We start from the raw sequence: 13666 nt of genomic DNA on the forward strand, positions 1-13666 counted from the left end.
CCCTGTTCATATATATTTCACCCCCTGCTGTTTGTAAGCCAGAGGTTCCCAAAATACCTCAGGACAATATTATAGTAGAATTGCACACACAAATAAACAGCGCTGGGAATGACAATGTAATATTCGGGTTTTAATCGTAGTAAATACTGTATACAATTAGATCTGTGTTTAGAAACAATTAAATCATGCTCAAATCACATTAAATACATAAAATATACATTGGTGTGTATGCTAAAAACAGCATCCTGGATGCACTCAGGGATACAATTGATCTACTGGTTATTGTATATTTAGGATGAAATGCTTGTGTACATTCACTCGTGTGAATGTGGGTGAATGTACACGAGCATGTCATCCTAAATATACAATAACCAGTAGATCAATTGTATCCCTGAGGGCATCCAGGATGCTGGTTTTAGCATACACACCAATGTATATTTTATGTATTTAATGTGATTTGAGCATGATTTAATTGTTTCTAAACACAGATCTAATTGTATACAGTATTTACAACGATTAAAACCCGAATATTACATTGTCATTCCCAGCAATGATACAAGGATGACAGACATAACAAGGTTATACAACATAGAACAAAGTTATACAAGGCAAACTGTACAAAACACATGATCATGCGATATGGGCTGGTTAGGTAGGCCCAGTAATAGAAGTACAGGCTGTCATAGGACACAAGCACATGATCCTGTAGATTACACTAGGGAAGGGAGGACCCTGCCAGAGGCTTACAATCTAATAAGAAATGTATTAGGAACCAAACAGTGTGTTTTGTGGGTAACTAGACGTCAGAAGATTAAAAAGTCCTATACTAAAACATTATAATCATTTATCAATCAACATTTTAAATCAGCGTTCTTCAACCAGGGTTCCATGAGGATCCCTCAGAGGTTCCGTGGCATTTTGCCTTTTCTGTGGGACAAATTGGTTCCACTGTCTCCTTTCATGGGACAAAATAGTCCCACTAGTCCTCTGATGTGGCCAGCAGATTGATTTAATCCGTGGCGCATCACTCTGCTAAGCATTGAAGGGCACGAAAACCGCCCACTGAGAAAGCAGAGTCTTCTCTCTCTTTGGGCAATTTTTGTGCCCTTCAATGTTGCATGAGAAAGCGATCATGGCTGACACGAGGACACAACTACCCCATGGACTGGAGGAAGCGTGGATGCAGCGGGATCGAGGACGAAGCTGAGATCGAGGATGAAGAGATGACAGAGGCAGCTGGTGGTGAGTATGTTCTTTATGTTCATGCCGGCGGGGGAGCGTGTCAGCATGCAGGGAGACTGAGGGCAACTTTACTGGGGTTACCTATGCCTGCCTATACCTATTCTGGAGGCCCATATTCCTGCCTACCTATACTGGGAACACCTATGCCTAGTTACCTATACTGGAGGCCCCTATTGGGCAGCACAGTAGCGTAGTGGTTAGCGCTCTTGCCTTGCAGCGCTGGGTCCCCGGTTCAAATCCCAGCCAGGGCACTATCTGCAAGGAGTTTGTATGTTCTCCCCATGTCTGCGAGAGTTTCCTCCTGGCACTCCGGTTTCCTCCCACACCCCAAAAACATACAGATAAGTTAATTGGCCCTAGACTACAATACATACATGATATATACATAGACATATGACAATGGTAGGGACTAGATTGTGAGCTCCTTTGAGGGACAGTTAGTGACAAGACAATATATATACTGTACAGTGCTGTGTAAGATGTTGGCGCTATATAAATACTAAATAATAATAATACTGGGAACACCTGTGCCTAGTTACCTATACTGGGGGCCCCTATTCCTGCCTACCTATACTGGGAACACCTACGTCTAGTTACCTATACTGGGGGACCTTATTTCTGCCTACCTATATTGGTACAGTATCGATGACACCATTGATTTTTTTATGTGGGATGACTGCACTGTGTATATGCCTGCTACTGCATTTTATATGGGGTAATTGCTGAATTCCATGTGTGTGCTATAGTAGTTGATTGGTGCAATTTATATGTGGGGTGATTGCCACATTGTATACGGGTGTGATTATGCATTTTTTATGTGAGATGATTACTGCATTTGCTATGATAGTAGATTGGTGCAATTTATATGTGAAACATTGTTTGTACATTATATTAGTGGTGATAGAATGCTAATTAATAAATGTTTTAAGTTTGCAATCCAAATGCCGCTGTTTCTTGGCATCATTTTCATGCAGGGGTTCCCTAAGATTTGAAAAAAAAATGTGAGGGTTCCTCGGCCCAAAAAAGGTTGGTAAAGGCTTTTTTACTTTTAAACCATTGAAATACCGTAATATGACAAAAGAAAACGTGCTTACCTAATTACTTGCGATAAATATAGAATTCATTTCAAAATGTTAAAAACATGATGAATACATCAATTGAAAGTAAACAATGCATAATTCTAAAAACAAAGAACTAAAAAGAAATAATTATTTCAGATCTAGATTTCAGATTAAGATCTAGATTTCCGATCTAAATCTTCCACTGCTGCCCCTCCCTGTCAAGCTCTTCATTGGCTACCATTTAACCAGAGCATTTAGTTCAAACTCTTAAGGGGCCCATACACTCAGCCGATTTTCTGGCCGATCGATCAAAATCAATCGATTTCCATCGAACTGGCAGGGTGGAAAATCTAGGTCGATCTGTTGAGATTGCTTATCATTTTGCATTGGCCCTAATGGAAATCTGATGGCAAAGAAATGCCATCAGATCGATTTTCAATAGATTTCAAACTGAAATCTTTTGGACTTCTATCCTAGTAAAAAATGTTCCTAAAATACATCAGATAGATCAGAAGTCTATCTGATGATCTATCTGCTGCTAATCTGACGAGTGTATGGCCACCTTTAAACCTAACTTAAAAATCCCTCCACAATCGCTCTCCCCAGTACATCTCCTCACTAATTTCCAGATACCAAAGCAATCACAATCTCAGATCTGCTCAAGACCTTCTGTTAAGGTGGCCATACACTTATAGATTTGCAGCAGATTTGACCATCAGATAGATTTCTGTCAGATGCTTGTCAAGTCGAATCTGACAGGAATCTATCTGATATGTACCACACACTAGGAACAGACAGGAAATCTATCTAAATGCATTAAATATACTCTGATGCGCTCTATGATAATAGTGGTCTTTTCCTCCTGGGGTGAAAGCATCCAGTACATCCAGTGAACCATGTAAAACAGAACAGAAATGCTTCACATATGGTGTAACGTACGCACACAAAACACCCAGTGCGTTCACACTCTGGAAATTGTGATACCGTCACCTTAAAAAATAGAATGGGAAGCCTACACACCCCCTCAGAGTGCCTGCTTACCCTCCAGCTTCTTGCAATTCAACACATAACGGCAGCCATTGCCTCCATACACGGCTTCCCAGTGTAAAGTTGATGCCGAGAAGCTCCGTGGAGCTAGGACGCATGCTTCTCGGCATCAGCTTTATACTGAGTATCCGCACGGAATAGCGGGGACAGATACGGACGGCGAGTATAAGATACTGCTACTTGCTAATTTACAAGTTTTGATCCTGTACATAGTGCCTGAGCAGGGCTTTTTATGTTGCAATAAATACTGTTTTACATTATGATTAGCTTCTTGTTGGATCTAGGACGCTTGTGTATGGAGGCAATGGCTGCCATTATGTGTTGAATTGCAAGAAGCTGGAGGGTAAGCAGGCACTCTGAGGGGGTGTGTAGGCTTCTCATCCTATTTTTTAAGGTGACGGTATCACAATTTCCAGAGTGTGAACGCACTGGGTGTTTTGTGTGCGTACGTTACACCATATGTGAAGCATTTCTGTTCTGTTTTACATGGTTCACTGGATGTACTGGATGCTTTTACCCCAGGAGGAAAAGACCACTATTATCATAGAGCACATCAGAGTATATTTACTGTTTTGAACACCTTGAACAGAAGGAGACTGTATGCAGCCATGATATTATCTGTTTGATCAACGATAAGTGTTGTCATATTGACATTCCCACTGAGAGCAGCTTTTTCTTGACTACTGACTATCTAAATGCATTATTGGACCATTAGATCCAATGCAACTCTATGGGCCATTGATCTGCTGCCAGCAGCAGATCGACCTAGATTTTCCATCCTGTCACACAGATCAAATTGATCGAAATAGATCGAAAATCAGCCTCAAATTGATTGATCGATAGATTTGATAGGATCGATTTTCGATAGATCAATCGATTCCATAGAATCCATCGATCGCTGAAATCGACCAGTGTATGGGTCCCTTTATCCTCCTCTCATTCATGTTTACAAGATTTTGCACATGCTTCACCCATCCTATGGAATGCCCTTCCAACAATACGTCTGTCTACTTCTGTCACTCTCCAACCTTTGTTACCTTTAAAATCTCTGTAAAAGCTAACTTGTTTTGACAAGCATATGATCTATCTTAGGCCACTTTCCCCTTTGGCCTAAGATTAAATTCCACTCCTACTAAATATCCTAGAACACAATGAATACTACCCCACACCTCTTGTTTGCCCCCCCCCCCCCCCATTCCTTTAGATTGTAAGCTTGCAAGGGCAGGGCTCTCTCTCCTTTGTGTCTTGGAATTCAGTATACATTTTATTCATCATGTTGCTTTTATCACTGCCATTACCAATTCTGTATTTTGTATCGATTTTGCATTTAGTCACCAATTTCTTATTTTGTATATTGGTATACACCATTGTCTGTATTGATATGTACCCCATGTTTTGTTTCTTACTTTGTACAGCGCCACAGAATATGTTGGTGCATTTTAAATCAATAATAATAAATAAATGTTCTAGCTTCAGCAGAATACAATAAAATAAGAGTAACTAATAATGATATGATTCAGTGCCAAGCCAAGACATTGTTGTCTGGAAATCAGTGACTCCCTTTCAACATAGGTTATGCTTTTGTTGTCACTAATCAAGTTGAATCATTACTGAAGTCTGCATAGTTGCCAGCTGGCTAATGATTTCCCCATCCTGCATTGCAGGGCCGGGCCGAGGCATAGGCTGGAGAGGCTCCAGCCTCAGGGCGCAGTGTAGGAGGGGGCGCAGAATTCATTCAGCTGTCATTCTAATTGTGTATGAAGCAGAAAGAAATAAGAAAAGGGGATACATGGCAGTGAATGCAAGCCATATAACTAGATATTAAGGTGTAGGGGAGGTTGTGGGCCCTGTGGTGCCTCTTAGTCTAATAGTAATCAGTGTGTGATGGCTGGGGTGGCAGGGATGGAGGGGCGCACTTTGGTGTCTCAGCCTTGGGTGCTGGAGGACCTTGTCCCGGCTCTCTGCTGCATTGCTTCCTTGTCAAGTGCAATGTGAAATATCCATATAGAAAAATTGCATAAGATAGGGCACGATCAAAACACACACACACACACACACACATGATTCCCTGCTTCTACAGGTTAGAATACTGTGCACTTCCGTCCATGATATCAACAGTCTACATTTTGGTAGTTATTGCACTGAGGTAGGCACCTATTACTCAAGCCAGGATCACTTCAAGCCGCAATGTCTGTTTACAAATTCCAAGAAAACTAAAACAATTCAAACACTATGGATCATGACAAGTTCACTTGATGCAGTGACATTTGGCCTCTCCTCATGGAAAGTGACATCAGTTTTTCCATTCTCTTTTATGTATGCCAGCTACATAATAGCCGATCGAGGGTTAATAAAACTGAAGTTTGAAAGTATTGGTAACATTGGGCTGGACCTGGAAAATTCTTTGTATCACATCAGACACAGGCTCTATGTAAACATAATACTGTGACTGTAACAAAAAAAAGAATGGAAACATGAGGGCAACTGCTTCTAAAACAACAAAGAAAGTCAAAGATCTTATGGACTTTAATTATCCCCGTTCAACGTGGAAGATTTGTATGATGATAGGTTGCTGCCGCAGATGAAACCAATTATAGTATTAGAAATAGCTTCTTATACAATTTATTACTAACCTTTGGAAAGCGATGAGATAAGGTTGAAAGTCTCTCTTCATGTAACATAGTTAATTTATGATCTGAGATGCAAATGAGTACTAACATTTAACATATCTGATAGTTGCGAGGGAGTAGCAATATTGATATATTTATATGGTTTTGTAAAAATAAAGTATTAAAAAAAATTCACTCAAATCATTTTTAAATAAAGTTAACTTTTTGATATAATATCCTGCATGGATAATGGATAGAAAAAGCTTGCGATATAAAAAAAAAATACTGAAAATCATTTTGAAAAGTCACCAATTATAATGTGTTGAATTGAAATAATACAACAGATGAACTTTCAAGGACAAATTATCTCAGCTGGTTCAGCAGTAGATATTGTACTATCACTCACTGGAACCTTTAAAGTGTACCCGAGCCGAAGCTTGAGTACACAAAATCAGATAATTACCTAAAGAGAGGGAAGCATCAGGATCCTATTGAGGCTTCCTTCTCTTTTCTGCTGTCCCCCATCGCTGAGCGCAGCCCTCCAGAAGATTAGCGCAGTGCTGGGCCGAAATTACGCATTAGCGTAATTACGCATCGTAATTCACTACAAATGCACCGTAAGCATTACGTGTAAGGTTACGGTATTACGCGAAATTAATTACGCGTAGACCGTAGGTTACGTTATCACGCGTAACAAATTACGCGTAAGACAGTAAACTCCTATTGAAATTACACAGTCTGCCGTAATCGCGTAATATTACGCTCACGTATAATATAAAAAAGCAGCCGACTTTAAGGGTTAATAGCAAAGCCCCCTTAATTGCTAAGAGCCTCAAATTTGGAGAATATATTAAGGAGATCAGAAGGAATAAGAGGAAACATTTTTTTTTCAAAAATACCTTATAGTTTTTGAGAAAATCGATGTTAAAGTTTCAAAGGAAAAATATATACATTTAAAAACCCGCCGACTTTAACGGTTAATAGCAAAGCCTGCTTAAAATTTAGGAACACCAAATTCCCAGGGTATATTAAGGGGATCAGTGGGAATAAGAGGACATTTTTTTTTTCAAAAAGACCTTATAGTTTTTGAGAAAATCGATTTTTAAGTTTCAAGGGCAAAAATATCTTTTAAATGCGGAAAATGTCAGGTTTTTTTGCACAGGTAACAATGGTGTTTTATTTTCATAGATTCCCCCAAGTGGGAAGAGTTTTACTTACTTCGTTCGGAGTGTGGGAAATATTAAAAAAACAACAACGTGGGGTCCCCCCTCCCAGACCTCTTTAACCCCTTGTCCCCCATGCAGGCTGGGATAGCCAGAATGCGGAGCACCGGCCGCGTGGGGCTCCGCACTCTGACTATACCAGCCCGCATGGTCCATGGATTGGGGGGTCTCGGAAGGGGAGGGGCAGCCAAGCTTACCCCTCCCCCTCCGAGCCCTTGTCCAATCCAAGGACAAGGAGCTCTTCTCCACCTCCGATGGGCAGTGGAGGTGGAGGCCGCGATTTCCTGGGGGAGGGGGGTTCATGGTGGCATCTGGGAGTCCCCTTTAAAAAGGGGTCCCCTAGATGCCCACCCCCCCTCCCAGGAGAAATGAGTATAGGGGTACTTGTACCCCTTACCCATTTCCTTTAAGAGTTAAAAGTAATTAAACACACAAACACTTAGAAAAAGTATTTTAATTGAACAAAAAACATAACCACGAAAAAAGTCCTTTAATATTCTTAATTAACCATTAATACTTACCTGTCCCTTTAAAAGCCAGTTCCCACGCAATATCCTCGGAAATATACTAATCAGTTACAATGTAACAAAGTTGTTACAATGTAACAACTTTGTTACTTTGTAACTCCACCGCACCCGACGTCACTCGCCGCTCACCCGCCGGCCGCCGCATACATTAGTCCCCGCCGGCTCCCGCCGTCCACTCCGCCCACACCTGTCACCCATATACATGCTGGCACCCATGGGTGCCAGCATGTATATAGGTGACATGTGGGAGAGGCAGGGAGGGCAGCAAGAGCCGGCGGGACTTAGCGTCCTGCACGGAACACAGAGCTCTGAGCTATATAGCTCAGAGCTCTCTAAAGCATCTTTGTATTTGGGCTCCAAGGAGCCCCATTGGTCCTTAGCAGACCAATGGGGTTCCTTCTGATTTGAAGGAACCCCATTGGTCTGCTAAGGACCAATGGGGCTCCTTGGAGCCCAAATACAAAGATGCTTTAGAGAGCTCTGAGCTATATAGCTCAGAGCTCTGTCGGGTGTGCAGGACGCTAAGTCCCGCCGGCTCTCGCTGCCCTCTCCGCCTCTCCCACATGTCACCTATATACATGCTGGCACCCATGGGTGCCAGCATGTATATGGGTGACAGGTGTGGGCGGAGTGGACGGCGGGAGCCGGCGGGGACTTAGCGTAAGTGTATGCGGCGGCCGGCGGGTGAGCGGCGAGTGACGTCGGGTGCCGTGGAGTTACAAAGTAACAAAGTTGTTACATTGTAACAACTTTGTTACATTGTAACTGATTAGTATATTTCCGAGGATATTGCGTGGGAACTGGCTTTTAAAGGGACAGGTAAGTATTAATGGTTAATTAAGAATATTAAAGGACTTTTTTCGTGGTTATGTTTTTTGTTCAATTAAAATACTTTTTCTAAGTGTTTGTGTGTTTATTTACTTTTAACTCTTAAAGGAAATGGGTAAGGGGTACAAGTACCCCTATACTCATTTCTCCTGGGAGGGGGGGTGGGCATCTGGGGGACCCCTTTTTTAAGGGGACTCCCAGATGCCACCATGAACCCCCCCCCCCCCCCCCAGGAAATCGCGGCCTCCACCTCCACCGCCCAGCACCCCGATCGCCGCCGCCGCGCGCCCGATCGCCGCTATCCGGTGTGGCGCGCGGCCCCCCCCCTCCAGACCCCGAGCGCTGCCTGGCCACTCAGTGCCAGGCAGCGCCGAGGGGTGGATCGGGTCTCCCAATGACGTCCCGACGTCGCTGACGTCATTCCGCCCCGTCGCCATGGCGACGGGGGAAGCCCTCCAGGAAATCCCGTTCTTTGAACGGGATTTCCTGATCGCCTATCGCCGGAGGCGATCGGCGGGGCTGGGGGGATGCCGCTGAGCAGCGGCTATCATGTAGCGAGCCCTCGGCTCGCTACATGATTTAAAAAAAAAATAATTAAAAAAAAACTGCTGCGCTGCCCCCTGGCGGTATTTTTCATACCGCCAAGGGGGTTAAAAGACATTTTTGCCCTTGAAACTTAAAAATCGATTTTATCAAAAACTATAAGGTCTTTTTGAAAAAAAAATTTTTCCTCTTATTCCCACTGATCCCCTTAATATACCCTGTGAATTTGGTGTCCCTAAATTTCAAGCAGGCTTTGCTATTAACGGCGGGAGCCGGCGGGGACTAATGTATGCGGCGGCCGGCGGGTGAGCGGCGAGTGACGTCGGGTGCCGTGGAGTTACAAAGTAACAAAGTTGTTACATTGTAACAACTTTGTTACATTGTAACTGATTAGTATATTTCCGAGGATATTGCGTGGGAACTGGCTTTTAAAGGGACAGGTAAGTATTAATGGTTAATTAAGAATATTAAAGGACTTTTTTCGTGGTTATGTTTTTTGTTCAATTAAAATACTTTTTCTAAGTGTTTGTGTGTTTATTTACTTTTAACTCTTAAAGGAAATGGGTAAGGGGTACAAGTACCCCTATACTCATTTCTCCTGGGAGGGGGGGTGGGCATCTGGGGGACCCCTTTTTTAAGGGGACTCCCAGATGCCACCATGAACCCCCCCCCCCCAGGAAATCGCGGCCTCCACCTCCACCGCCCATCGGAGGTGGAGAAGAGCCCCTTGTCCTTGGATTGGACAAGGGCTCGGAGGGGGAGGGGTAAGCTTGGCTGCCCCTCCCCTTCTGAGACCCCCCAATCCATGGACCATGCGGGCTGGTATAGTCAGGGTGCGGAGCCCCACGCGGCCGGTGCTCCGCATTCTGGCTATCCCAGCCTGCATGGGGGACAAGGGGTTAAAGAGGTCTGGGAGGGGGGACCCCACGTCTTTTTTTTTAATATTTCCCACACTCAGAACGAAGTAAATAAAACTCTTCCCACTTGGGGGAATCTATGAAAATAAAACACTATTGTTACCTGTGCAAAAAAACCTGAAATTTTCCGTATTTAACCTCCTTAGCGGTAACCCCGTGTGTGACACGGGGTAAGCCGCCGGAGGGTGCCGCTCAGGCCCTGCTGGGCCGATTTACTTAATTTTTTTTTTGCTGGACGCAGCTAGCACTTTGCTAGCTGCGCCAGCACCCCGATTGCCGCCGCCGCGCGCCCGATCGCCGCTATCCGGTGTGGCGCGCGGCCCCCCCCCCTCCAGACCCCGAGCGCTGCCTGGCCACTCAGTGCCAGGCAGCGCCGAGGGGTGGATCGGGTCTCCCAATGACGTCCCGACGTCGCTGACGTCATTCCGCCCCGTCGCCATGGCGACGGGGGAAGCCCTCCAGGAAATCCCGTTCTTTGAACGGGATTTCCTGATCGCCTATCGCCGGAGGCGATCGGCGGGGCTGGGGGGATGCCGCTGAGCAGCGGCTATCATGTAGCGAGCCCTCGGCTCGCTACATGATTTAAAAAAAAAATAATTAAAAAAAAACTGCTGCGCTGCCCCCTGGCGGTATTTTTCATACCGCCAAGGGGGTTAAAAGACATTTTTGCCCTTGAAACTTAAAAATCGATTTTATCAAAAACTATAAGGTCTTTTTGAAAAAAAAAATGTTCCTCTTATTCCCACTGATCCCCTTAATATACCCTGTGAATTTGGTGTCCCTAAATTTCAAGCAGGCTTTGCTATTAACGGCGGGAGCCAGCGGGGACTAATGTATGCGGCGGCCGGCGGGTGAGCGGCGAGTGACGTCGGGTGCCGTGGAGTTACAAAGTAACAAAGTTGTTACATTGTAACAACTTTGTTACATTGTAACTGATTAGTATATTTCCGAGGATATTGCGTGGGAACTGGCTTTTAAAGGGACAGGTAAGTATTAATGGTTAATTAAGAATATTAAAGGACTTTTTTCGTGGTTATGTTTTTTGTTCAATTAAAATACTTTTTCTAAGTGTTTGTGTGTTTATTTACTTTTAACTCTTAAAGGAAATGGGTAAGGGGTACAAGTACCCCTATACTCATTTCTCCTGGGAGGGGGGGTGGGCATCTGGGGGACCCCTTTTTTAAGGGGACTCCCAGATGCCACCATGAACCCCCCCCCCCCCAAGGAAATCGCGGCCTCCACCTCCACCGCCCATCGGAGGTGGAGAAGAGCCCCTTGTCCTTGGATTGGACAAGGGCTCGGAGGGGGAGGGGTAAGCTTGGCTGCCCCTCCCCTTCTGAGACCCCCCAATCCATGGACCATGCGGGCTGGTATAGTCAGGGTGCGGAGCCCCACGCGGCCGGTGCTCCGCATTCTGGCTATCCCAGCCTGCATGGGGGACAAGGGGTTAAAGAGGTCTGGGAGGGGGGACCCCACGTCTTTTTTTTTAATATTTCCCACACTCAGAACGAAGTAAATAAAACTCTTCCCACTTGGGGGAATCTATGAAAATAAAACACTATTGTTACCTGTGCAAAAAAAACTGACATTTTCCGTATTTAACCTCCTTAGCGGTAAGGGGTAAGCCGCCGGAGGGTGCCGCTCAGGCCCTGCTGGGCCGATTTACTTAATTTTTTTTTTTGCTGGACGCAGCTAGCACTTTGCTAGCTGCGGCAGCACCCCGATCGCCGCCGCCGCGCGCCCGATCGCCGCTATCCGGTGCGGCGCGCGGCCCCCCCCCCCCCAGACCCCGAGCGCTGCCTGGCCACTCAGTGCCAGGCAGCGCCGAGGGGTGGATCGGGTCTCCCAATGACGTCCCGACGTCGCTGACGTCGGTGACGTCATTCCGCCCCGTCGCCATGGCGACGGGGGAAGCCCTCCAGGAAATCCCGTTCTTTGAACGGGATTTCCTGATCGCCTATCGCCGGAGGCGATCGGCGGGGCTGGGGGGATGCCGCTGAGTAGCGGCTATAATGTAGCGAGCCCTCGGCTCGCTACATGATTTAAAAAAAAAATAATTAAAAAAAAACTGCTGCGCTGCCCCCTGGCGGTATTTTTCATACCGCCAAGGGGGTTAAAAGACATTTTTGCCCTTGAAACTTAAAAATCGATTTTCTCAAAAACTATAAGGTCTTTTTGAAAAAAAAATTTTTGCTAGCTGCGCCAGCACCCCGATCGCCGCCGCCGCGCGCCCGATCGCCGCTATCCGGTGTGGCGCGCGGCCCCCCCCCTCCAGACCCCGAGCGCTGCCTGGCCACTCAGTGCCAGGCAGCGCCGAGGGGTGGATCGGGTCTCCCAATGACGTCCCGACGTCGGTGACGTCGGTGACGTCATTCCGCCCCGTCGCCATGGCGACGGGGGAAGACCTCCAGGAAATCCCGTTCTTTGAACGGGATTTCCTGATCGCCTATCGCCGGAGGCGATCGGCGGGGCTGGGGGGATGCCGCTGAGCAGCGGCTATCATGTAGCGAGCCCTCGGCTCGCTACATGATTTAAAAAAAAAAAAATTAAAAAAAAACTGCTGCGCTGCCCCCTGGCGGTATTTTTCATACCGCCAAGGGGGTTAAAAGACATTTTTGCCCTTGAAACTTACAAATCGATTTTATCAAAAACTATAAGGTCTTTTTGAAAAAAAAATTTTTCCTCTTATTCCCACTGATCCCCTTAATATACCCTGTGAATTTGGTGTTCCTAAATTTCAAGCAGGCTTTGCTATTAACCATTGAAGTCAGCGGGTTTTTAAATGTATATATTTTTCCTGTGAAACTTTAACATCGATTTTCTCAAACTATAAGGTCTTTTTGAAAAAAAAATGTTTCCTCTTATTCCTTCTGATCTCCTTAATATATTATCCAAATTTGAGGCTCTAAGCAATTAAGGGGGCTTTGCTATTAACCCTTAAAGTCGGCGGCTACCTAACATTGATCCATGCGTCAACTTTTCCGCTTGGAAGCATGGCCTTACGCATTAATTGCTAGTAGGACATTACGCATAAGGCAATAACGTAACAACCTGCATTACGGTATTCTTACGCGTAATTGCGTAAGGGCTGTGCGTAATTACAGACATGAACGTAAATAAATGTCTACGCCGTAAGCGTAATTCTGTAATGCGTAATAGCGTAAAATTATGCGTAATGATCCGTAAGCGTAGTTTTTTCCATTACGCCCAGCACTGGATTAGCGACAAGGTATTGTCGTTAATCAGATCAGGGCCACACATCTCCTCTTTCTTGTACATGACCGCACAATAGCTGTCAGCTGACTGAACCTGCCCGTGCGTGCACAGTAAACCAGAGCCACGGACTCCATGCTACTGTGCATGAGTGGGTGGGCTCGCAAGGCTACAGCACAGCCATTAATAGGGAAGTGAATATGCGCTTTGCAACGGAGGGCTGATGACAAGAGAGGGAAATTCCAATAGGATCCTAAGGCTTCCCTCCATGCAAGGTAAGAACTTGTTTCAAACCCGAGCTTCAGCTCTTTTTTTATTTATTTCTTTTTTTTAGGTATGGCTTCAGACAAACCTATACACATAGTACTAGCCCTACTAAAAAAAAAATACCTGAAATCCCTTTCTATTTTCCAGTATAACAAGAATTAAAAAACTTGAGCAAAAGAGCTTGTGGAC

The sequence above is a fragment of the Hyperolius riggenbachi genome, chromosome 3, assembly GCF_040937935.1.
Source record: "Hyperolius riggenbachi isolate aHypRig1 chromosome 3, aHypRig1.pri, whole genome shotgun sequence".
Classification (NCBI taxonomy): Eukaryota; Metazoa; Chordata; class Amphibia; order Anura; family Hyperoliidae; genus Hyperolius; species Hyperolius riggenbachi.